Source organism: Lissotriton vulgaris, chromosome 2_1, assembly GCF_964263255.1.
Source record: "Lissotriton vulgaris chromosome 2_1, aLisVul1.2, whole genome shotgun sequence".
Lineage (NCBI taxonomy): Eukaryota > Metazoa > Chordata > Amphibia > Caudata > Salamandridae > Lissotriton > Lissotriton vulgaris.
In genome coordinates, this window is record NC_141687.1 from 1,819,844,256 (window position 1) to 1,819,870,174 (window position 25,919).

Consider the following 25,919-nt stretch of genomic DNA (forward strand, 5'->3'; position numbering starts at 1 on the left):
CAAGTAGGATATTTATCTGATGTATTAGAATGTTTCTGCGTCTTTTGATTTCTGCCGTGCTTGGTACCGCATGTCCCTGCTTCCAACTGTGTGTGGCCCTTAAGATTTATACTTCAGAATAAACATCTTTATTCACCTCGTGATTTCTGTCATAACAAATTTGGCGATGATTGGAAAAAGGAAGGGGCATGTTATCAACGGCCAGCGATAATGATTGCTGGCCTAGCTTAGCGATAGATTTTTTATCGCAGGAAATTATCGCCATGCTAGCGCAGTATCAACAACGCATAGCGCAATGGCGATAAATTTTCCTGTGATAGCGGTGTTTTCCATGGAACATCACTGGTTTTCCAGCAATGTTCCATGAAAAACGGCGATGACCTTGCTGAAACGACCCTGTGGTTGTATCAGCATAATCCACCCCCTATGTTGTGAATAGGTAAGTCAGGATTTTAGCAGACGTTAGTTTTTGGTGAAAAACGCAGTTTTTGCCAAAAACTAACATCTGCTAAAATCCTGAGAGCCACCTTGTATATATCGCAATGTGCATTTCGCGATAATTTACAAGGTAGTCCGTCAGGGGTACGCCCAGTGACGCCCACTTTGCATCTCATTAGAGATGTTAAGCGCGGCATCTGCAAAACGGCTGCTAACATGCGCTAATGCATGTTACAACTGGCTTGCAAATAGGGCAATAAGATTATCTCCGCTTTTTTGCCTTTTAAAGCCAAAAAAGCGGAAATAAGTCCCTTGTTAATATGCCCCGAAGTTTGGCCCACCGTAGCGTAAATTTGAATTTGAACATTGAAGAAAAGAATTTGTGACGGACAACAGTATTAAAAGCGAATTTAAACAGAATTTTAAAAGGTACTATTGAAATATTGAATTATTCAGAGTGAAGAAAACCTGCTATTAACTTAAAAGAAGAAGTTAATTCCTCGAATGAGTGACAGTTGAAGCCCTGCGCGGCTCATTCTCCATGTTCGAATGGAAGCATCAGTTGCTGTGTGACGTACCAGATTATAGTTAAAAAATCCATGAGAGTACTTAAAGATGAATCTATGTTTTCTAAACCATTTAGAGTCTTGGAAGTTTCAAAGGGATCTGTTTTTCGGGAGACAAAGGTTAGTGGAGCAAAAGTGATGTTGTCAGATTCAAACCTGGACAGAAAGAAATATTAGTATTAAAAAAAATCACCGTTTTGTAATTAAGAACAAGAATTTTGAGACCACTCTGAACTAAGTAGTAGAGAAAATTTGACTGAATCTAATGTACAGATGAGTGAAGGAAATTTAGATTATAAAACTCAACAAACTAATGCTTTTCATAATTCTGACAACAATTTTGGAGTTTGTAATGGATTTGAAATTTCTGGTTTGTCTTTAGAAAATCAGCCTAGTGTTTCAAGTGAAAAAGTATCGCTAAGTTTGAAACCTAATGATCATAAAGTAAAACTTTACACAGACTGTGTTCAATCTGATGGAGTGAAAATATCTTGTTGAAATGTTGGAATGCCTAAACGTTTTAATGACTTTGTATTAATATTCTTTTTGTTATCTGTAGAAAGGGAGATAATGCATATAGTAAAAAAAATAAAAAATTCTATGCTGGTATCATTTAGCACGTCATTCGTTTTTGGTTTAACATAGTTTTACATTATTAGTTTAACCCTTATTGTGATGCAATGGTTTCTAATGTCAAGTAGGATATTTATATGATGTATTATTATTATTATTATTGTACAGTCTTATATAGCGCTCGACTTACCCTGGAGCATCTCGACGCTTGCCTTGGGAACCCGTCCTGGCTTTTCCCTGTGAGATAACCCGTACTGGGCATCCCCAAGGTGAAAGCCAGGCATCCCGCCGCGGGGGGCCGTTGTGGAGATTAAGCAAGCTAATGCCCAGAGTTGCAGAGTGTGAACCCATGATATGAGTGGGCACCGAAGCGAGAATTATCGAGTCCGTGGACATTTGGGCTCAAGACCCTGCCGCGTCGGGAATTGAACCCTGGTCCTGGGTCTGACTTCTGCTTCTGGGTCTGCCTCCTCTAACCAGTGGGCCACACTTCTCCACTGTATTGGAACCTTACTGCGATTTCAGCCATGCTTGGTACCGCACGTTCCTGCTTTCACCTGTGTGTAGGCCTTAAGATTTATACTGCAGAATAAACATATTTATTCACCTTGTGATTCCTGTCATAACACAGATGAAGCTCATTTTCACATTCAGGAACTAATGTACAGCGTCAGTGCCAATGCAGACCTGGGTACGTCATGGAAGGCTGTTGTGATTTCAGCAAAAGTCAATTGTAGGGTGCTGTGGTCTTGTGTAGGTCCATCTGCCACCTGGCAGGGTCCTACCAGTGGGAACCACACACATTTTAGATCTCCAAAAGCCTGATGTTTAGAGATCTGCTTTTGGTAGTGCTTAATGTCAGCAGACTAGATCCCTGCTTGGAATTATTTAACAAGCCCTAGAACACGAGGATTCAGACCGCTTGTTTTTACTCAGAGCGCTCGGATTAGTACCTTTCCCACATCGCTTTCACTGTTCTGTGTTAGTAACCACTGAGACTGCAAGTTATGTTCAGTTGACCCACTATTTCTCACCAATTTGCTCAGCTCAACTGTTGGGGTCACTGACTGGCATAATGCCCAGGCATACAGAGTGCAAAGCAGATCAACGGAAAGCTTATGACAATTTCCTTCTGGTCGCTGCTTTTCTAAGGAAAAAAAGACGACTCATCCTAATGACACTAGCAGGCAGTCTCACAGCGAGAGGTCTTTAAGATGTCTAAGGTACTCATTCTGATCCCAGCACACCTAGACAAGCTTCAAATCATAAACCATTGCATGATACCGACAAGCAAGATGGGTTTCATGGTGCATCAGAGAACACACAACTATAAAATATTGTAAAGTGAGGTGAGATTTATGTCTGTGCAGTGCCTGCATGAGAGACACAACGGGCTCACTCACTGCCTCTCCGCTGAGACGTAAAGGAAGGCAACCTCCTCTACACTTCTTAAGAAAGATAAAAATGCATTCAAAATTTGCTCACACTGCAAGTGAGTGCAAATGGCTTCTGTCTTCACAGTCAGTATAATTACACAAGATGGGGTAGAGAGTGTTGAGAGAGGCTCTCAGTTTGCAGCCCAAAATAGGAGAGGGGCACAAACCCATTAGCCAGCCATTTGGCTGCTCCACTTGCAAAGATGGAGCATCAAACTGACTCCTTGTTAGCTACTTAGCCTTTTTTCCAGTTCACCGTACTCTTACCAGATTGTGTGCCTCTCATAAAGTCTACTGGATTACCTGCCCAGCCTGCCGCATCTAGCAGGTTGGAACCACAATAATACGGCTTTGCCACGATTCTGCGCTTCAAAGCTCTTAGAAGACACTGTGGTCCCTAAAATGAAGGCCACTTCTGTCATGCATCCCTATAGGGTATTGGACTCTTAAACATTGATATATATGCCCTACCATTAAATACTGGGTGTAATGTGCAAGAGAAATACACAGAAATGCTAGTGGGCATAATGCAGTCCATCCGCATAGGATTGCTCTTTCTTTATGTAAAATAGTCACAAGGAATGATTTCAGATATTGGAGTGGCGAGGTGTCTATACACCAGCACGGGGGGAGAGTTGATGTATAGTCACCCATTTACTCTTTTCCTTAGACAGGGGAACTACTTCAGACGGTTAGCATTGCTCTCTGGCAGAAGATGGGAGTTAACGAAATGCAGAAATTTTTCGGATGACAGTCATTTGTTTCAGTAAGAAAAAAGTTTGATATCAGCAGAAACTCTTTGCCCAAGTACATAAAACTACACTTATCATGTAATAGAGGGCCAATCCCAGTGAGTCTTATTTTCAGTTCGCCCCTAACTGCTGTATGTGCCTCAATGCGCCAGTGGATGAAGACACCTTAGATAGTGTTGTGCTTTCCTAGCTTCAGGCGTCACCAGCATACACCTAATTTCTTCAATAACACGCACCCCTGCTACTTATTTGCCCAAGTGAGGCACAAGTATGTGCACACAACGGTGCCTGTGCACTTCTCATGTACAATCATAGTGGACCTCGACAGACTCTCTTGCCATATGCACATATGTACCTTGAAACATACTATGCCATGTAGGATGCAATGTGAAATGATGTCTTGTACGTCACCAAGTATACCACTACCTTGCAAGAAGAAATGATCGATAGTGCAATGTCTTGTAAGATGAAATGAAGTCAGTGCATTGCCTTTTAGGATGCAATGTGAAATGAAGTCTTGCGCATCACCAAGCACAGTCCTACCTTAAAAGAAGCAATGATGGATGGTTCACAGGTCCCCTTTCTTTGGATGTCGAACACCACATTGCTAGTGCAGAAGCGAACCCACTCATCACAGACCCCAGATGTACGTAGACAACAGGGAGTCTCGTTTATTTATTTATTTATTTATTTATTTATGTGGTTTATAGAGCGCACAGCTACCCCCGAAGGGGTGTCCCGGCGCTAGAACCTGAGCCTTCCGGGGAGAAGAAGGAGCATAGAGCATGGAGAGCAGCAGGGTGAAATCAGAGTCCAGAGAAGAGCCAAGTTTTGAGTTTGGCTCGGAAGATGGATTCGGAGGGACAGAATCTCAGATCGATTGGCAGAGCGTTCCACAGTTTTGCCGCAATGACACTGAACCCTCTGCCACCCATTCTAGATAGTCTGAAACGGGGAGAGATCAGGAGGCGGAGGTCATTGGATCTCAAGGATCTGATGGAGCGAGATATAGAGACACGTTTTTTCAGGTAGTTGGGTCCGAGGTCGTTGATGGCTCGGTAGGTAAGGGTAAGGATCTTGAACTGGATACGGCTGGCCACTGTTAGCCAGTGAAGTTCCTTACGATACGCGGATACTGATTGACGGTAGGGAATATTACCAATCAATCTGGCCGACGCATTCTGGACAATCTGAAGCCGGTCTAACAGATACTGGGGGGCACCAGCATAGAGGCTGTTAGCATAGTCCAGGTGGGACGTGATGAGGGCTTGGGTAACTGTACGGCGGGAATCCAGAGGGAGATAGGGGAGTATTTTTTTGATCATGCGCAACTTCAGGAAGCAGGCAGAGGTCACTTTATTGACCTGAGTTTTGCATGAGAGGGAGTCGTCAAACTGAAAACCCAGGTTACGAGCAGAGTGAACGGGAGAGGGAGCGGGATCAAGTGCCGTGGGCCACCACCATGAGGAGGGGATGGGATCTTTCTGATTGAAAAACAGCACCTCCGTCTTGTCTGCATTTAGTCTGAGGTGGTTATCAGTCATCCAGACACTGATGTTGTTGAGGCACTGGCGGAAGTTGGTAAATGCGGAGTCCGAGTGGTCTCGTTACTTCATCAAACTGTGGTTAGCCTGTACTTGTTGCTATCATGCTCAACTAATATAATGGTCTTATCGCTTGAGTTTGTAATACCGCAGTGTCCTTATTGGTGTATCTTGCTCAGCAGCACTAACGGCTGAAACCAATAGCCAAGGCTACTCCTATCATAGGTGTAGTGATGGTAAGGGACCTAAAACCTAGCTTGATATCTGTAAGGCTATCAGTATTCTGCCATTAGGTGTTGCTCACGAAGGACCTTTGCGAACCCACCTCTAAATCAGTATAGGACAATATACACATCAACACTTACTATATTTAAAGACTTACTTAGATTTTGGTAGGTGGCCCGTTTCTCCATCAGGGAGAAAAAAAGTTAATTCCTCAGTCAACCAGGCAGAGGTGCTGCCCACGAAATTACTGCCAAGCTGGAGGTAATTTCGAAAGCATTGGTGTTAACTGCCATCACAGCGGTTCCTGTCAGTGCGTTTTTAAGTTTGGTGCAGGGCTCCATCAACATGACAGAGCTCTGCACAAAAAACAGGTTTCTTTTCTATTTTCAAAAAGAAAATCACAAAGCAGGATTTTTTTTTTTAAAGAAAACACTCCCTCCGCCATGAGAATCCTCTCCTATAGTGAGGGAGCATTTAGCGGTTTTCACTTCCTTTTACCACCTGAGTTTTCCTGGAGGTGACGGGCAATAAAAACTGACCTCTAATTCCACCCATCTAAATCAGGTGGGTGGACTTGGAGATCTGCCTCCGACGGCCCTTTCTCTGCAGGGCCGCCGATGAAGTTTAATGGTGGCAGAGACGGTGTAGCCTCTGCTGTGATTAACCTTATTACCGCCCACATCTAAAGCAATGTTTTACTATATACAACTCCACATATATGTACTTTGACAATATATATATATATATATATATATATATATATATATATATCTTCAAGGTATGTAGATGAGGAGTTAAGGATAGTAAATCTATGCTTACCTATTTGCACTTACCTTCTCGATATTTTGGTCATCGATCTTTTTGACACCATATTCTGGCCAAACGATATTTGTGTTTCTAATATTTTATCAGTGAATCATCCCTATGGTTTGTTTTGGTTCGGTCCCAAACACCAAAACCCTTTCCTACTAATGAAATCTGCGAGACACTGTCCAACAGGCTTTAGCAGAGTGATATAACAATCCACTCTTGAAAGTCTAGTACTTTTAACACAAGCTACTCACAGTAAGTAAGTCAGGGCTATTGGTTTTGTCATAGCACTTCATAATAAACATCAACTCTATGGAATCTGGCATGACTTTTCCGAGTGAGCCAATAAGACAAATACCCTTTACCATTGGCTTTACATCTTAACCAACACAAGTTTATTCAAGTGCACATAAACTGGCCATCACCATGCATACAGATATAGAATTTAATTTTTTCCCGAAAAATACAGTCAGCAAAACAATATACAACCCCTCTCAAGAGGGCCTAATAAGAATCACAACAGTGAAACCCCCAGAGCTTGTCAGAGTGGGGGACCAGTCCTGTAGCCTTGCCTGCAATGGAGAGCACATTTAACACAAATATCTGCGTATAATTGTTAAAGGCTTACTGTATTTAACAAATGCCTTTTACAATAAGCAGCTAGACCAATTCCTGAAAATTGATCACAATAGGTGTAGCGACAGCTGTGCAGTCCAGCCAGACCTAAAAAGCTCCTAGGAGGTGGTCTGGCACACTGCGATTTCAATTACTGGGATGGAGGTTTGCTGTTCAATGGTTTTGTACTTACCTCAAACCATAATGCAAACATTACGCTGAGCCCAGACTCTAGAGAGCAAGACCTGATATTTTATGTGCCTGGCTTCAGCTACTTTTCACCTTAAGTGGGATGGGTATGCCCAGATGAGGGTCCCTTGCTCGCTGTGCCACTGGATTCAAGCTAGCCTGGCTGATGAAGGGTAATAAACAGAAACCAGTCCAAGGATGCTTGTTTCCAGTCCAGGGAGGACCTGGCTATGCAGTTCGGTCTGGACTGTTCCCCTGAGGCACAGGGTCAAGACTGATTTGCTTACGGCTGGGTCTAAACTGGGGTGGCATGGTGAGCAAAAGAACAATGGATTTAACCCAGATCTCTTGACTGGGGGTAAATGTATGATTTATTCAGCATTCCGTCCATCATTTGTTTGGGTAGCGCTACTTCAACCAAGCAGCCCAAAGCAGCCAGCCCCAGTTCTTGATGCAGAACCCTTCTGGCTACCAGACCCCCGATCTTCACTAGGAACTCTCAAGTAACTGCGAGTACTCCTTCTAGAAGCCCCACACATTTACCAGGGACTACCTGCATAAATGCAACTACAATTCAATATCTCTTGCTAAGCTTGGGGCCAGTTTTGTGAGTCGTATTTATTGTATGTGGCCAATCGAGGCAATATATAACCCCCACAGATATTTACTTTTAATATAAGATGGCTGTTTCAAAGCCAAATGTTTAAAGAAAAATCCTGGGCATAGACTTTGTACGTTAAATATCGTATTTTGGTGTATTGATCTTTATCAGATTATCGGCACAATACTGCTGCAGATTAGAATGCTGCCTCTAGACGGTGGTGTATTAATAGGGGGTTTACCCAAATATAGTCACTGGGACCTGGGCTGACTAAGTACTCAGAGGAAGGGGTCCCAGTATGAGTAGGAAAAAATATAGATAATAATAAAAAATAATCACTAAGACATTGAATCCATCCACATTGTTTTAATCACAATGGGAGTGTATACTGGATAAACATAGACATTTAAACAATGAATAAATAAATGGTTGAACAGTGCCCCGGGGAGGGAGGGGGGTGCGTGATCATGTGAGGATAATGTGATGGGGAGGAAATTTAGTGACTGTACAATCAACCAATTGAAACCTTTTTGGTTGTAATTTTGCCAACCAAAAAGGTTTCAATTGGTTGATTGTACTGTCACTATATTTCCTCCCCATCACATTATTCTCACATGATCACGCACCCCCCTCCCTCCCCGGGGCACTGTTCAACCGTTTATCCAGTATACACTCCCATTGTGATTAAAACAATGTGGATGGATTCAATGTCTTAGTGATTATTTTTTATTATTATCTATATTTTTTCCTACTCATACTGGGACCCCTTCCTCTGAGTACTGCCTCTAGAAGGTGATCATAGTTCAAACACCTGGATTATCACAGTACCAGCGGCAACTGGCGAACAAACCTACCAACTGAGTGGAAATGAGGCAAACGGACAGCGGAGAACGCCTTGCTTGCATCAGAAGTGGAAACCAAATAAGTACATTTAGTAGAAGTGTCACCAATTCAGAGCATTGCTCATCGATATTAATCATGATGTGACTTTTTTATGGTGGTTTATGCTAAATGTCCGCAGCTTCCAGGCGCTGTAAATAACAGCTGTTGAAATTATCCAGCTAAATGGTACTCAGTTTATCAAACTTTGAAGTATGGTAGCCTGAGTCTTAAGGTGCTGGCCCGTCACCCCAATCAAGACCTGACACCAGAGGATTGGAACCGAGTGAATGAACATGAGAGCAAACTGATTAAGGTATCCATCACGTTTACAAGTTGAATGCACATTTAACGTTCAGTAAGACATTGTACCTTGCATGTGCATTCAAAGACTGGTGTAAATAATCGCGAAACTCCTCCAGTCTCCGGGTGACAGCTTTCTATGATATGTCTATACAAATCTTTTAATTAAGTAACCGTAGGATAACATATATAATTCCTCACAGCATTTGTGATACGATTTCAGATATCCCGTCATCAGCTAAGGACTCCTTGAGGGTGGTGTCACATTTTAGAAATTGTCCATGTTCTTTTACTTGCTTAAACGTTCCTTATTACATGAACACAGACCATCAAGCAAAGGTACTAAAATCATTTGCTTTTTATCCAGCTTCACGTCCTTCCAGTTGGACTAATCTCCAATTCATAAGGTGCATTCCTCTGTAGTACTGGATTGCAAGAAAGTGGTCCAAATATTTTAATACATTTCCTAGCTCATAAGAAGTGGCAGACTTGTACTTTTCCTGGTTAGAGGCCTTCAAACCATCATCAATGGACGGAGAATCTTTTTATGCTGTTACTTTCCAATATAACCCAAAGACGTTTATGTCATTAGCTGCCAGGTCCAAATTCCTTGCTTGAGGGATGAAATTAGTTTGATGATTTATTTTCATTTTTGATTAGACCAGAACTCCAAGACTTAAATGTTTATATTCCAGCAACACACTCATGCACAAACAAACCTATCATTCAGACTGATCTTTTCCATTAATTGTCCCTTGTATACCCAGAGAGAGCCCAGATGGAAAGATATTGAAATGCAGGACGTAAAACTGTTGTTCTTCAGTATGTTGATCTGAACCAGATCTCCATCTTGAGACCAGACTTTATCGTTTATCATGTATCATAGTGTGTAATGTTTTTTTCAATGAAAGTAAGTCCAAATGTAATAGTAACAGATTAACACATGCAATCTGACCACGAACAGACTTGGTGCAGCGCAGCATGACCAAAACCTAACCCATTGAGCCGATGATGTGCGCTGTCTGCAATACTGCTATGAAGCACTTGCTCTGATTGAATCTGTTGGAACTCGTCCGATCAATGTTCTGACTGCACACTCGGCTGCTTGGCTGCAAGTTTGATGTGATCAACTAGATCCTCGAATCTCAGACACTTCACACTCATTCCTTTACTCTGAGAAGACCTAAGTCGCAACTCTCCATCTTAAACCATGTGAGTGCAAAATGTGCCACTGACTCCACCCATATCCATACCTGCAAAATAAAAGGAATTGTACATCTTTTCATCCTTTCATTTAATCTTGCCATTCCATTTACCCAGTCGTTTGTTCGTTGCATTCATTAAGTTATTAAGAAAGCATATTTGAAAACATATGCAGCCTTGTAGGTTACACAGAAAGGAATTGCAAATTCTGTGTATAGCAGTGGTTAATTTAAAGTTACATTTAAGTTAAAATCAAAAACATCTGAGCACAAATAGCCCCAGCACAAGCTTTCCTTTGCCTCATAAATCCTGAGATATTTCATCCTATTCCTTTAACTGTAACCCCCACAACCAAGAGACATGACAAATGCAACATTGAAAAATACCACAAGAAAGATGTTAATAATTGTTCAGATGCTTATCAACAATTTCCCTAAAACAAAAATGTGCCTTTTCCTCCAGCAATGTTGTAGTTTCATTTAATTTGTTAGATGGATAGTCACTTCTGGCAATATTACTTGTACAATGGATGCATCCCACAAAGTGCCCCACACTCAATTGTTGCCTGCCTTTCAAAAGGAGTAGCTGCTAAGCAGTCAGTCGGCAGAGTAGCCATTCCCTAGAAGTGCTGGCAACTCCAGGGGAGTACAATTCTCGAATTTGCTACAGGTAAGTCATGCTGAAGGAACCTAGCTACAATTTTCGAGTGGCAAGTTCTTGATTTACCGCCTACCATCCTCATTCCTTTGTTGCATCAATCAGATTTATAGCTAGTGTATGAGAAGTATATTCAAACAAGCTGTTAGTTTTCCTAATTTAGGGGAACCTGGGATTCTGCCTATACCCTCAGTTCTGAATCCATCAAAGTTCATCTGCTTGAACAGTCAATGAGTAGAGGTAACTTGTGTCCATCCGTTCAACAGAATTCAACCTGTTCCAAGTCAGCTCAAGTCATTACCATAAAGGGAGACACATGAAAGTGAACTATGCGTCTTACTGAAGACAGGGTTCAGCACAGGTGCCCAAAAAATAGGAATAGTATTTATTCAACAGCTTTGCATCCATTGCCCCAAAAAAAGTAACAGTATTCAACAGCTTTGCATCCATTTACAGACCTCTCTAGTCGGATCACCACTTACAACAGGTGCTGCATTTTCGTACCGATTACGTCATCACGTTGAGGGACTGGACCGTTCCCCAGTTTTAGGCACTCAAAAGGTATGCCCCTACAAAGGCTATGGTGTAGGGTTGGAAACCAACAGGACTCCCTCACGGGAGAGCACCTCCTACTGGATCCCTACTAACCTCAAGAAGGTTACCTCAACAGAGTGGCCTAGTCTCTAGTACTAGAGTTACACCGTACACCTCCAGTTGTTCTTCTACGCACAGCGAGCCCCACAGCTCAATTTCAGTTGACCTTGGGGGAGAATTGCTTATGAATGCTACTGAGATCACTTAACAAAATAAGTTCATCTCTAGAAAGCAAGGGTTTACTTACTGTTTTTGCTAGGCCTTACATATTTGGATTCTGACACGCAGAAGGCAAAGCTGCACGAGTGATCGTCAGTGCAGCTTGGTGGAAGGGGGCGCACTGCACAAATGGTATCAGCTGCTGCTCTGTTTTTCAATGAAAATGTGCACCAAATTACAGATTCAGAAAAAGCAGATCCAGCTAGTTGCTCCTTTAACTTCCAGTTGTGCGTTCCTCCAACGCCCCTGCTTCTCCATAGGCTTTCTGACGTCGACTTACTTAGTCAGTTTCTGGGAGGCAGGGCAAATTAATTTTAGTGCTATCAGACTTTGATGAATTACACAAGTTCTCAGGGACCTGGCGCGTGTTTAGTCGGTCTGAATAAAATTTTGTGCAACAAATTGTTTCTGTCAGTACCCACAGAAATGGAGCTGATGATTCAGCAGCAATCTAAAATAAAACACTAGAAATTATGGACCACTGCCAAAGCAACATCCAGAAAAATGTCCCGATCTTACAGCGATGATTAAAAAAACAGCCACTCCAACTGAAGAACACAATGGCACGTGTTAGATAACATCACAAGATAGCAGTGATCTCTACTGAGTTCAAAAGACAAGTAACTCTCTGCCTGTGCACGCCATTGATACCCAGACCTGAAGCTTCCATGATACGGGAAGCGCTCTGGGACATCACACCAGTGTGGTTAACCTGGGTGTATTCATTTAAGGTTATATTGCCTATACAGTAAAAGTCCTTGAATACCCATAAGACCCCTTGTGCTACCACACCACAAAAATAGCTCAATTAATAGACAGTTCTTCCTCGGAAATGCAGTCCTGAATGGACGGAGCCTTGCAGACTGTTCGAGATACCAAAACGACGTTAATAAACAGGGTCAAGCCAAGTTTTTAATGCCTTTCTAAAAGTTCTTTGCCCGAGTACCTCTCAGCTTTAAAGGTGAACAATTCCACAAAACAAGCGGTCTGAAAATGATGTACCACTTGTATCTGTTTTTCTTATCACGGGTGTCTTCAATTGTAGGGTATTTTGGCATCCTAAAGACCCGAGGGGTTACAGTGTGGGAGTTGTTTTCCATAAGAAAAAGTAACAACTTGTGGGTTATGTACAGAGCTTTGACGTTGATTTGTCAGGTCATCTGAAGACATTGAATGGCACAAAAAGCTCAAGAGACCTGATCTCTGAATTTAAGTCCTGTGAAAAGACAGCACTCCGAAGCTTCTGCATGCATGCCATTAAATAGGATGGGAAACCCCAAGACACCCAATTGGCATATTCAATGCAAGGAGCACCAAACCAAAGACAGCACTGACTATTTCATGATGTATTAAAAAGTGTCACAGTTTTGTAACGACCACAGCTGGGAATAGTTTGGTTTTACCACAGCCGACGATTGAGGTTACAGAGAGATTTGTTGGATACAAAAGATATGTATGCTGTGGACCTCTGACACGGGGTGACAGTCCTCAGGATGCAGCCTGTTCACCCAGTCCACAGTGGATTGTGTATTTTACTTGGAATTAATGTTACATCTACCAGGATCTGCAGATTGCTGGTTTACATATATTCCAACAAACAACAATGAGAAAAGCTGTGTATGTAGCCATTAAAAAGATGGGTAAATGTGACAACGTAGAAGAACGGGAACACAAACAACCCCAGCCCAATGTTGGCCTATATAGGCCTCATCAGGGAGGTATAGTTTGAGTTCTATAGCACAGTGAGCAACGGTCCCACATCTGGCCAGACCCAGCCGCACTTAGGGCATCCACTGGAAAACAATCCGATGATGGAAGGAATATTTGAATTAATCTAAGACACTGGCGTGGAGCTCGCTCTGGCCATATTCCAGACCATTGCTTTTCAACCACTGTGCAACTCTAGACAGAAACCCGCCTTATACAAGTCAGTGTTGGTCCTGCTCCATAAAGGAACAGTCCCCGGCAAAATTTCTGGGGCACTGCCAGAGAGAAGCAAATTGTTGATTCGTTTTAGGAAATAACTCATATTGCAGAGTGATTAGCTACATTTTCAAAGAACACGGCACACATCTAACGCTCAGCACACATATTTACATGGGTCATCCAAGATCTGCAAATGTTCCATAAAATGTGGCGTGCAGGAGGTAAACAAAGTAGGGTTTTGACCAAAGAACCTGTACACGCGGATTGGTTATTACAACAAGTTAAGGGAAGAATCCAATATCTATTTTTCATGTTGTAAATCATTAAAAACACTGTTGAGGCAATCCCACAGTTCTCGTGCAGCTCTTGAGTAGGCACCGACAAACCAGTAATGAAGTTTATCTGATAGCGCTCCCTGCTCTCCCTGCCAAATTGAAGAAAATGAAAGCCCTACAAATGTCTTCAAGGCTCAGACAGTTGTAACACCTTGGGGGCCACAAGACTTACAAAGAGGTTGTCTCTAACTTGAAACCTGTGACGGTCTGGAAAAGAAATGACCATGGCCAAGCTCAGTGGAGGTCCCAAACAAGGTCCAGACAATGAAAATGTTCTGGGCTACTCTGCAGGGGCGCAGAAAGGCATGTGCGCTCCTTTCTGCCCCTATTCAGTTTGGATATGGTGCCTTAACACAACATGTTGTACAGCTGTACATTACCACCCCTCATCCTCACTGCTCTGCCCTGTGGGGACTCTTATGGGGCAGCAAACTAAGTGCAAAGACGGGTCATATGGTAAGTTTCCTTCATGCATGCCTCGCACAGCCATGCTTTTCTCTCTGCTTCTTGCAAACTATTGACAAAAGCGTCACTACTGACACTTGAAAGGGTTTTTATCCCTCAATAGAGGCGTGGCCGATGTAATTATGGGCTAAAACACTTAAGCTAAAAATCTGTACTTAGCATAGTGTGCTGCCCGACTGGTATTGTGCTTCTTCTGTCATTGCCTCCAGATATAGAACACAAGTCACATTACACCTACAACAAGCCTGGGCAAATGGCTTTATCAATGGTTGCAAGTTGCATAAGATAAATAAGCAACAACTATGTTTTCGTTGTATATAGTACTGAAAATATTTCCGTTTTTGTGAGCGAGGCTGTTGTGGCGTAAGGCTAGAGCTGCCGACTTTTGAGCTGAGAAAACAGGCTCGAGCCTTACGTCGGCTCACCATCCGGTGATTCCAAAAATGAATACGTGCTTGTGTGAAGTAACTGGTGCTCATGTAAAATGCTCCAGGGTTGCCTATATAAAACTAAAAAACGAGTCTCCTTGAAGTTACATCAAAAGCAGTGACCGGCGCTGTTGAACTTGGCCCTCTTGGCAGGGCCATCCCGGAACTTTTTGCCTTCCTCCAATAGTCTCTCTGACCTGTTTTTGTTGGTTTAATGACTCTAGGCACTTTACCACTGCTAACCAGTGCTAAAGTGCATATGCTCTCCCTACTGTAAAATGTATATGTGATTGGATTCCTGGATTGGCTTATTTGATTTACTTTCAGTCCCCAGTAAAGTGCACCAGGAGTGCCAGGGCTTGTAAATACAAATACTGCTAGTGGGCCTGCAGCGCTGGTTGCACCACCCACAGAAGCAGCCTTTTAAAATGGGTCTAAGGGCTGCCATTGCAGAACCTGCGTGCAGTCTGGTACTGTCATGCTGGCTGGGCAAGTGCACACACTTGCCAGCCTCTAAACCTTCCCTTTACTTCATGTGAATCACCCCTAAGGTAGGCCCTAGGGCACGGTGCATTGTAAGCATAAGGTAGGACAAGCCCTGATGTGTGAGGCATGTCCTAATAGGGAATTACAGCCATTTTCGTTTTTCACTATTGTAAGGCTACCTGTTCTCATAGGCCAGAATGGGCTGCTGGAATTATTACACTCTATAATCCCAGTTGACTCAGGAAACATGGTAGAAAGTCAAGTTCAGTATACCTGAACTCAGAATAATAAAATACTTCTTTTAGTAAAGTTTATTTTAATATCCTGTGTTTGCAAATGCTACTTTTAGAAAGTTAGCATTTGCTTGCCTGACCATTTCAGCCCGCCTCTGCTAGGATGTGTATCTGCTGTCTGATTTCTGTGAGTGACAGGGCTGGGGAATTCTAGGGGACAGTCTGGGCTGCCAGGTGGTGAATAGAGGGATTACCCCGAGGATGGGTGGGAGGAGTGCCCCTTGACTCTGAATAGGGCTGTGCTCTGCCACCACAATGCTGGCTCCACCTCCTGCGGAGCGTCTGATGTCCATGCCCTGCACCCTGAAAGAAGAAGGCAGCTTCCTGTAAACAAAGTGCTCCAAAACTGGGCTGAATCAGGCTCAGGCTCAGGCTCAGGCCCCCTGGCCTGCAAGAACAAAGGATTTTCAGTATAAATATAGGAGCCCTGCTCCTAAGAAATTAGATCCTGTTTTACCACGACGAACCTCTGCCCTACTAGAAGGACCAAGAAGAAACTGAAGGAGAAAAGACTGTCCCTGATCCCAAGGACGGGCCTGCAGTGGTGCCTTGCTGAGGAAGGAGAGAAAAAGAACAGAAAGGACTTTGCTTCATTGTGCTTGAAACTATCTCCAAGGGCTTGGTCTGAGCTTGCTCACTGAACTGAACCCCAGGACCAGTGGGTTCATTGTGCCTTTTGGTCGTCTTTGACCGAGCCGTGTGCTTCCTTCCCGCCGGAGCGGAGTCCTGTGCACCCTCGCCCCTTCCTAGGGCCGTGGCACTCAGGAGCCGGGCCGCCCCTGCCCGCTGAGAGCGCCGCTCTTGCAGAGTCGCTCTCTCCCCGTCGGGCCGGGCCGCCTGCTCCCCTGCCACCCCGCCTGCTACTGAAGCGCGTGGTGTGCTCCCTCGCCCCTCCCGCCGGAATTCTGCTTGGAGCGCTATCCTACGCCTCGGACGGCCGCCCGTACGTTGCAACGTACCCGGCCGCCCCGCTGTGCCCTCCAGCCCCTGAAAGAGGCCGCGCGACACCCGAAAGAGACCCCCAGTACGGTCCGTACTGGAGGCCCTGTGCTGCGCCTGCCTACTGGAAGCCGCCTGCAGTCGAAGATCCAAAGGTACGCTTTTCCACCGCTGCGTACTAGCTGAGTACGACTCGTCCTCCTGATGTACGCTGAGTGGACCCAGACGCCGCGCCTAGGACGTCTGCAAATTAAGGTACTGTGAAACCCACAAAAGCAAGCCTACAACGGACTCAGGGTCCGCAACGTTCTGTTATCCCTGCATCTGTGCGCATCGACCCTGACAGCACTGTACGCCTCGTACAAGTGCCGCGCCTCGGACTCTATGCGCATCGACCCTGACAGCACTGTACGCCTCGTACAAGGGCCGCACCTCGGACTCTGTGCGCATCGACCCTGACAGCACTGTACACCTCGTACAAGTGCCGCGCCTCAGACTCTGTGCGCATCGACCCTGACAGCGCTGTACGCCTCATCCAAGCACCGCCTCGGACTAACGGGTCCGCGAGGCGCGTGAGGGTTAGCGAGGCTGCTGTTGATCACCGAACGAAACGTATGCCCCATACAAGAGCGCTGCGAAGCGCCCAGTAGTGAAAATCACTGCCGAAACAGAACGAAGCGTGCCCTACAGATTGTGGAACCGGTCTAAAGGATATTGGACCATTTAAAAAACTGAGAAACCTGTGAATTAAGCCATCTTTAAGACCTTTGACAGAACACTTGCCCCTTTAATATCTTGTGGCCTTATTCTTAAAACGTTAAATTGGTCTTGAGATAGTAAATGCATCATACCCTATATTTTTACATAAAGCTTACGTATTTTTTATACAAACCTTAGGCCTGGTGTCTATTTTTGGTGGGTCAGTGTGTTTACTGTATGTGGTCATAAATGCTTAACTAACTTAGCGCCCGAGGATTAGCCTTGTTGCTCGCGCCACGCAACCTAGAGGGTGAGCAGGGGTTATTCTGAGGAGTAGTTCCCTTGCCCTGACTAGAGGAGAGGGTCCCTGTTTGTTACAAGTGTACACCTGTGCCAACCAGAGACCCCCAATTCTAACAGGCGCTACCACGGCAGAGTTAAGATTTTTTTTCTTCACCCTTAAGGTAAAAATAGAAAGCCGGATAGGGACCAGTCTCGGCACCTGCTTTTAAGAACTACCGGTGCTGAGCACTCACAGGACCTGGCCCACTTAAAGCCCTGCCTTTGTGGCACTTCGCAAACTGAAAGCGAAAAGGCCTGTATGTCTTTATAATTACTAACATCACGTGTGAAGCCACGAGGCTCGGACCTCTCGCCAGAGAGCTTATATCTCACTGGTCCATGGCTGAGCGGATCCATTCCATTTTCTTTGCATTCTTCTACTTGTTGTTCTGATTAGTCTATAATAAAATCATTATTACAGGATCCTAATGAAAGTGTGCAACAATACCTGGACTGGATTAACTAGTCACACGCTGAACTGGTAAACGCTGTGTGCAGTGCTGGCGTTCACAAATCAACGGTCGCTGTTCTTGACCATGGCACTGACTCTGGGTACGAGAGTCTGGCCTATGTCACAAGTGACAGCAAGATTATCAAAGTTTCTAAAGGAAAATGTAGCCAGCCAAAAGGGAGACAAACTGACTCTACCAATCCAAATAGCGAACAGTCTTTCGTCTTCATTGGCGGTAGGTCAAGGCGTCCCTCAAGGTTCTATCCTTGCACCCACTTTGTTCAGTCTCTATTTGGAACCATTGGGAAATCTCCTAAGTAAATCTGGGATCCTTTACCTTCTCTACGCGGATGACACTCAAATCTACCTTAAGATGTCTTCCGCACACGGTATCTCAATACTCAACTCTACTCTCAACTCTATTCAAAACTGGACGTTATCTCAACTCATTCTGAATCCTTCCAAAACTGAATTCCTCCTTCTCTCTACCTCACTCTCTCCTCCTCCTGTTCAATCTTGGATAGATCAGCTGAATTTATTCAACAACAAACCTATCATTGTTGACAGCGCAAAATCCCTTGGTGTCATATTTGACAAAAGGCTCAATCTACTCTCCCTAATCAATTCCATTGCAAAGAATGCATGATACCAACTACGCCTTCTCTGGGGGAATCAATGTTTCTTTCTGGAGCAAGACCTAAAAACCTTGGTCCAATCTCTGGTTCTCTCTAGATTGGACTATTGCAATTCTCTTCTTGCTGGCCTCCCCAAATCCCACCTTTCCCCTCTTAAATCTGTTCTCCATTCAGCAGTTCATTTTATATTTGGGGCCAAAAGAAGTGACCACATCACACCCATTTTGTCTTCTCTTGGATGGCTCCCCATCTAGGCTAGAGCAATCTACAAGACTGCCTGTATCACCCACAAAGCCTTGCACACCTCCTCCCCTTGATACCTGGCGAATAAACTGAAAATCTGTGGAGGCTCTAGACCCTCTCGTAATAGGGAAAAGTTACTGCCTGAGCCCCCCACCTTCAAAAGGGAAAGCTCGATGGCTCAATCCGTCTCTGGCAATGGAGTGAGAATCTGGAACTCACTTCCTCCACTTCTCCGTACCACCACCTCTACCCGGACCTTCAAAACTGACCTCAAATCTCTTCTTTTCCAGACACTTCCAGAACTAATACACCCGTTTCATATCCCGCAAGGAAGTTCTTTCATTATTGTAAATTTGTAATCTATGTCTTTACAATCTTCATCCTATTGTGTTTTTTGTGTGACTGCAATCTATTTTTTTAGTTTGCCTGTTCTTGTTTCTCGTTTGTTTCTGTAATGTGTAAATATGTATTATTCTCCTCATGTAACGTACTTGGTTCTATTGTGAAGCGCTCAACACCTTTGGGTAAAGTCCGAGCTATATAAAAATGCATTAAATAATTAAAAATAAATAAAAAATCCAATTAGCTGAAACTCCCATTCAGCAGTGCACAATGCACAGAGGTGCAGCAAGACCCAGTTTCGAGTGGCAAAATGAAGATGCCTATACTTTGTTTTTAAGGTCACAGACTTACACCTTCTTAGCACTGCGAGCAACAGTTATAGGTGGAACTGATTTGTAAATCCCAGCAAGATGAACATTCGTACCAGCAAAGAAAGACGTCAGACCGATTGCCTGCAGCAGTCACAATAGCTTTTTACATCGCTTTATGGCCATTGACACCAGTCAACAGGGTGCACAAAAAAAATACTGTATCCGGCACCTTGAGGGGCCGGAGTTACGGATATTTGCCTCTGATAAGCCCAGGGAAAGGTAGCTCGGGCAGGGGTAGATGGGTGATGGCGGAAGCATGAAGATGGGAGGGTGGTTGGGTGAGCATACGGTGGCAGCAGAGGCAAACTAGTATGGTCATTTCTCAAACAAGAAAGGAAGCGCCAACAGAGAAAGAAAAAGTCAAGAAATGCTGGTAAAGTCATTCTGTCTGTGGCAAGGGCTTTGGGATACTCACCATAGGAGGTGCTCTCAAAACCAGTCTGTGAGCCAGATATATACCCAAAGCAGAATTCAGTCCATTCATTGCTGGAGTAAATGATGTGGAGTCAGGGAATGTAAACCATGTAAGTCATTAAAATACACATTTGGCTAAACTGCTAATTTTGAGGTACTTAATATATTGCAAAAGCACAAAAACCTAATGTTCCCAGTCGGTTCTGCTACATTAATTTCTGGATGTGACTTGGGCGCTCTGCAGCTCGTTGGCGACTTCACGTCCCCTTAAAGTTTAAGATGGGTCTGTGCCTCGTAGGCATACCTCTGATCTGCTAGACATCTGTAGGCGTCACGGAGCTAGACTAGCATTTAGGGACACCCACTTTCCTCTTCCAAACTGCCACTTTATAGAGCAGCATAATTTACTGGAAATCTACATCAAAGCGTGGAGTTTTCCATTTGAATTTGCTAGTTTCCCTCTTCACTGCAGTAAAAGAAGGGGTAAATAGAGACCGACCGCTCACCACTGTTTTTGCTCGTAAACGGAAAGGGCTTTGTGGGTGCACACACCCTGGTTCCAACACCCCACCCATTCTCTGGCGCCCTCCAGGACAACTATCTCACATCAACTTGGGTCTCTACCAGAAGATAACGTCAATACTGCTCCGAGTGATGTCACATCTAGATTAATGGCTGCGCGTCGAACTCCTGAAAATTCATTAGCAAGGTACAAATAATCTAGAACGCTGCAACCAGACAAGTCATATACCTGAGCGAACGTGATTTAAAGATTGCATTTTTTTTATATATAGCGCAACTGCAAAGAATTAGTGCTTTACAACAGAGAGTAAAGAGTATGGACCTGCGGACCATCTGCAGGCGGATGATAAATGAAATGATGCATGCAATAATGGGGCAAGTGAGAAGTACATACATTTGTGGTTGGCATCAGTAAAACTGTAGGGCTTTGAAAGCATATATACATTTGTAATCTCATTGACAGGGCACGAGTCAGGGGTACACGCAGGTACACGGTATCCAACCACTCTTAACAGGGCAGATGCCGTACCCCTGCAAAGAAGCTTGGATCCACAGAAATATGTCGACCTTGCCCGGTGTAATTTTCAGACACCGGGCCAAGTTCAGCAGTGCCTGACGTTGTCTGCTTTCCATTACCAGCAGCAATGTGCGGGGCTTTTTTTCAGATAAAGACAGAAGTTACGGGGCCATCAGACCTCCTTTTGGGACTAGAGGCGTCCTGGAACCTCACAAATGCATAGTGTCTCTATTGGTAACACTCCCCACCCAATGTCAAATAGCATGCATGATGGAATAAATAAATACACAACACAATTTTTTGTTTGGGAAAAATATTGCTGCAGGTTTATTCCATACAAAAGTATGCAACATGATGGGTTATCTTACGGGCGATCCAAGGGCAGGCAGCGGTGACTAAACTACGCTGCCCTGCCTGCCTGATGAGCCAAATTGCACTGAGGCCCACCTAATCAGTGCTACCAATTATGATATGATCCCATTCACTAGGATCATGTGGACCACTGGACCACTGTCTTACTCACGCCCCTTTCCGGGTGGAGCGTTGCAAGGCCAGATCCTGGTTGTTCAGGCTTCCAACCACCCTAAGGACTAGCTGGGCACAGACAAATTTCTTCCAGGGACCTGCCATGAGGATTCCTGGGATTTGGCACTGGCACCCCTATTGTGATCCTAAAGAGGTACCCTTCTGGTTCCGGATCGCCCTGTAACTCCACCTGCAACTCAAAAAAGAACATTACAAGGACCTACAGAGCCATGCTCCCCAGCCACACGCCAGGTTAGCGGTAGGGCGGGAAACGGCGTGTCTGGCACAAAGAGGGCACCAGAAAGGCAGGGGGAGGTATAAGTACCTTCCCCCAACCCTCTGTGCGCCGGAAATGACTGGATCACCGTCTTACTCACGCCCCCTTCCTTCTGCAACGCCCTTCCGGGCAGAGCGTTGCAAGGCCAGCCCCCTGTAGTTCAGGCTTACAGCCGCCCCAAGGACTAGCGGGCGCTGGCAAATTTCTTCTAGGGACCTGACATGAGCACTCCTGGGATTTGACACTGGCACTCCCATTGTGCTCCTGAAGAGGTACCCTTCTTCTTCCGGATAGCCCTGTAACTCCGCCAAAGCGTTGGAGGCGGCCCCCGTTGCCTACAGAGCCCCCCACCAAGATTGCCAATTTTATCACCTGCAACCTGCTATTTCCAGTGCCTCCCTAGTATCCAGTAGGAACAGATCCATGCCCACCTGTGACAAGTGCACCCCATCTTCGTCAAATTAACCTTTGGTGTTTGCCTAGATTAGACCTCCCATTGTACAGGAGCGCAGTGCCATCAGGAGATGGGACCCCAAGAGCATAACAAACTACTGCTCTACTTTGAAACCACAAGATGTGTGCTTTAATTATTTGAGCCCCAGTGTGCAACGATATGCAATTACCTTCGGGGGTGATTAAGCCATAGTTCACCCCATCCCCTACTAGACGAGTCCAACTTGGGGGTTCAAACTGATAACCAATTGCTGCCCCAGTTGCCCACAGCTTGTTATCTCTTAACAGGTACTTAAGAGATGCATACTATACTTTGATGGTTATAAATAAGTGCATGCACTGTAAGAATGTCAGATGGGTTGGTCTGTCCCAGTATTTACACAAATAATAATTGAAATAGATAGAACTATTTAATTCTTTTATAGCACTACTCATCCCAATGCAGTGTTAGAGCGCTTTACACAACATACACATTATCCATTCAAAATAAATCATGTAAGTGTGTAAATCAATGTAAAAGATGTGTAACATGAGACAGTCATGGTTACAAGGTATAGGAGTCAAATATCCCTCCTAGCTCACTGTGGTCTATTAGAAGGATTAAAATGTATTAACTGCAAGAAAAAAGGGATCTCTGTGTTCAAATCAGTAATACACTTACCTATCTACCTGAAAAACAATCTGTGATCAGACTATTACATGATAGGCTCTCACCATTATTCTTATTCCCTGAGATTTACTGGGCACCTCTGCAGCAGATGCCTTAACCCCATAAAATATTTTAAAATGCAGACTTTACAACCAATTCAGCAGAACGTATCTACTATCACGCTGTTCCTTGTTGCCAATTTCTTTGTGGCAGGGTTTAAAAAAATTTTATTTGTTGAGGCCCAGATTTTGCGTCAGGATTGTTCCACTTTTGTGGCACAACCCCGACTCCAAATCTCATTTGTTAAATATCCTAATGCACTTAAATGTACTCAAGATGCACCTGATACCTATATTTGTGAGATTTTAGTATCTGATGTCACTTTTGTGATGTCACTTGGAATGTCATGGGTCATGACGTCATGTGCTTTTGATGGCACGTGTCAAGATGTCACTTGTATACTGACTAACTGGTACCAGCAGCATAAATAATCTCCTTCAGAGCCCACCGCATTGCACGCTTGGCAGTCCATGTGATGAGACCAACCTGGGTATCTTCTACATTCAGACTGTGTGCTCAAGGGAGGGAGGGGGAATCTTAAATCTGATTAGCTCCACTCCTGTTAATACCCCTTTTTAAAAGTATATATATATAAATATATATATATCATGACAAAAACTGGGCCTCATTGCTTTTTTGTCATGATATGGATTGATGGGCTGCTCCGTGCCCATTGTCTGGGGCCGCCCTGTAGGGTCGGGGGCTCCTCTAACTCGGAGGACTGTGTTTGGATATATATATATATATATATATATATATAGATATATATATATATATATATATATATATATATATATACGTTCGTTGTAGTCTCTCCCACCACCTCGTCAGCAATAGAAAAAGACCACGCGACTCCAGTGTCTAAATTAGGCAAGTTGATTTATTTTCGTCAAGCCACCAGATCCGACGCGTTTCGGGCGTCCGCCCTTGCTCACAGGTCAAAGCTTCAAGTGCCAAACTTTATTCAAACAAACAGACGCATTTCGGGAAATACTCCCTTCGTCAGTGTCATAGAAAATGCATTTTGCGACACAATTTTTAAAGCACGAGAGTTATCGGGAATTGACACAAACAAGGGACCAGGCCTCGTATTCTCATACGGGCGCCGTCTTAGAACATGTTTGTCTAACATAGTTACATAATGTACTATTGTAGAATTAAAGGGCATGTAACAGCAATATTACACATAATTCCAAAATAATTCAATCTCGCCGTGGATTGGCAATTGCAACACTCAATCGTGCTGCCTTCTGTCCCAGCTCATAAACGTGTCCTCCTGATCAAATAGTACTGCATGGTATATTGGAGTGGTAAAGTTACAGTAATGACACAGACTTAGCAATATGTGTGTCATAAAATTATATTCGATCACCTTCACCTTTGTGTATCAAGTTGGACCATTTTCTTCTATTTAAAGGCCATAGTCCATGTAGTTTCAAACTTCTCACAATCTAGCCGTGGATCGGCAATGGCAACCCAATGGTTGCTCACATACAAAACCACTCCAATGATATTTACTATGCCTCGTACAGCTGAATTGTTCCCGCACAATAAAATAACATATTCAAAGAGTCTCCTCATCATCACAACCAATTTACACGCTCATATGGTACATTTTTCAGAAAAGAGAGAAAAAAAGGGGAAAAGAGAGAAAAAAAGGAAGAAAGAGAGAAAACATTGTACGAAAATTCAGCTCAGCAACACATAACAGTAATTCCATAATGTTACATATTAATAGACTTGGAGTGTAAGATTTTATCTTACCCCAAATGTGCAGACATTTCTTCCCCAATATTAAAACCTCCCGGGGCCTTAGTTTCTAAGGCAACAATATAACAGGACTCCAGTCTCCTAAGTTTAAGGAGTCGATTGCCCCCCCTGATGTGTTCCGGCACATGGTCCAAACAAAAATACTGTAGGAGATCTCTATTGCTCTGATGTTTTATGTCAAAGTGACGAGCAACAGGGTAAGAGAAGTCTTTATTTGCGATCGCTCTCATATGCTCCAAGATTCGTAATTTGACTGGATTGATTGTACCACCTACATATCTTATTTTGCATGGGCAACTTAAGCAATCTACCGCATATCCAGTATGGCAGGACATGAATTTGTTCAGTTTGCGGGCGTAGTTCAAGCTAGCGCTCCAGATCCTAAATAACCGAAGACTAAGTTAAACGAGACTATGCTGAAGTTGGAGAGTCTATATGAACGCGAAGTTAGAAAATGGTGGGAGGCGACCAGTCTACAGGGGTATATTGCGGTGGACAGAGTCCCAAGAGGATTGCGGGTATATACTGTCCCCCCATACGAGAACCCTGACCCTCAACTACTTACGGACTGGGCAGAACATACGGCCCATTATTGTAAAGGGACATTAGGATTACTGGTAAAATACGCATGGAGCGACAGCGAGAAAACATTAGCGGAAATTAAACAGCTAGAAGAGGAACTACGAAAAGAGGAAGATGATAAGAAAATAACTGAAGCAATGGATAAAATGAAACCTAGACTATTGAAATATGAGCAGAAAATCAAAACCCGTAAACAAGAGAAATTCCAACTGGATGAACGAGATTACTCCCAGGGCAGAGTACTAACCTATGCAAAAAAATGTGACGTTTCACGAAAAGAACTAAGTTCTAAAAAAGCAATACCGGTCCAAACTGTGGAGACATCGGAATCACATCTGACAGGTAATGAATCCAGCGATGATCAAACGGCACAGTTCGCAAGTGGTTCTAATAAACAGACCCCTTTTCAGACAGAGTTCCAAGTCATAAAGCACAGTTGGCTACGGGGAGGGAAGACAAGCCCCCAGAAGTAAACGCAAATGCAAGCGTAGGAAGACAAGAAGATCCGGTGGCGGCAGGAAAACCAAAAAGTGCAACTTGGACCAACCGCAGACGGAACAACAGAAGATAATAGAAATGACCAATCTAACC

The 25,919-nt window shown here is 44.0% G+C and overlaps 1 protein-coding gene across 1 annotated transcript in view; it reads right to left on the reverse strand.

Moving 5' to 3' along the window:
- The window catches only part of FRMD5 (FERM domain containing 5), a 550,452-nt gene that overhangs the window by 279,424 nt on the left and 245,109 nt on the right, over positions 1 to 25,919 (reverse strand). The gene's annotated exons all lie outside the window — the stretch shown is intronic.